This window comes from Melanotaenia boesemani, chromosome 14 (genome assembly GCF_017639745.1).
Source record: "Melanotaenia boesemani isolate fMelBoe1 chromosome 14, fMelBoe1.pri, whole genome shotgun sequence".
In the NCBI taxonomy this organism is placed as follows: domain Eukaryota; kingdom Metazoa; phylum Chordata; class Actinopteri; order Atheriniformes; family Melanotaeniidae; genus Melanotaenia; species Melanotaenia boesemani.
Genome location: NC_055695.1, coordinates 17886375 through 17887990, shown reverse-complemented (window position 1 = coordinate 17887990; position 1616 = coordinate 17886375).

Here is a 1616-nt window from a genome sequence, read left to right as displayed (position 1 = left end):
TCTCGCCATATTGCGGTCTGTGAAGGAGTTCTCCGGCAACGCGCATGCGCTATATTGGACCGCAGCGCTGAAAGCCTTTTGTTTTTAAGTGACCTTCAACAGTGCACGCGTTTTTTCTAAGGTACAGGCAGCTAGCGCAGCGGGGAGTGAATTTGGATGCGCGCTCCCTGACAAAAAAGCTGCAGTACTGGACTGGATATGAGACCAGCGCCAAATGACTGTTATGGAGGAGTGACCTCCAGCAGACAAACATCATTGTTTCTACTTTATTAAGCTGCAGCAATAAGACAAAAATGTAATGAAAATCAGTTCAATAAACTGAGGGATTTAAAGCTTCTTTAATTATTAAGATGATGCGTTTGCTGCAGTTAGTCTGGTGTCTAGTTGATGTGTTTTGTGTAGCTTATACACATGGATGAATAAATTGCCCAGCTTGGGATGAATAAAGTACTTCTATCTATCTATCTATAGAAGACTACAATATGATAGATGAATTACATGGCAACACAAGTTGACAAGACACTTCATAAAGTTGTGCCAGAGCTGTCCACATTAATACATAGAAAACCTATTAAATCAAATGACCAAAAAGTAAGGTTCAGTGTTGCAATAAGGAAACCTATAACTTATTGTCAGGGAATTTGCATCACTAAAGGTAAAATAAGAAGACCTTACATAATCACAGTGTGGTTGACAAGTGGCCCTGGGCCAAAAACAAGCAACTCACTTAAGTTTTTATTGTGATGCAAATACAGAACATAAATGGAGAAATGTCAAGAAATAGCAATATTAATTAAATGGACAATTAAATAAGGTGAACTTGTTAAAAGAACTTTAGTATAAAACTTTACTCTCATATGAAACCTTTTTTTTTTATTTCAACCCTTTACTGTAAGACTCACTTGACTTTTGTCACATTCTTGAAAATTTTGATCACTTTTATACCGTATCTCTTTATTTATGTTTAAATGCATTTGGTCTCCTTTCATGGTACTGGAAGAAAGTGACATTGATCCATGAAACATCCCAATTCCAACATGCACTTGTTGCCTGAGTAATTTTAACAACTTCTTAAAATAGCATCTCATTTTACTCCCAGCCTAAAGCACTGGTTTCTCCACTGGGCAAACATGACCCACCATGTGTTGCCCTGTTGCCATTGCTATTTTAAATATTTCTTACACTCACTATCTGATATCAGAATACTGCATTGGCATTATATATATATATATATATATATATATATATATATATATATATATATATATATATATATATATATATATTCTCGTATTGGACTTAATGGCAAAATGTATACTGATACTCTCTTAATACCATCTTCCTGATGTATCTGTAGAGGTTGGATGTTTCATCTTGGAAAGAGGCTCTGATGCTCACTAGTCTTGTGCCTCCCTCTTTGCAGTTAGTGTCTAGCCTCAGGATATTGGATTTGGGGTGGAACTCTCATGTTTCCTGCATTGGCAGGCTTTTTACAGATGATGTTTTGTTTGCTTCTTCAGGCTGTGATCTTCCACTTTCACATCCCAGCCAGTTTAGGATGAAGTTAAATACATATCTAGTCCAAAAACCTTTTATCAATAATAACCTAAATATTG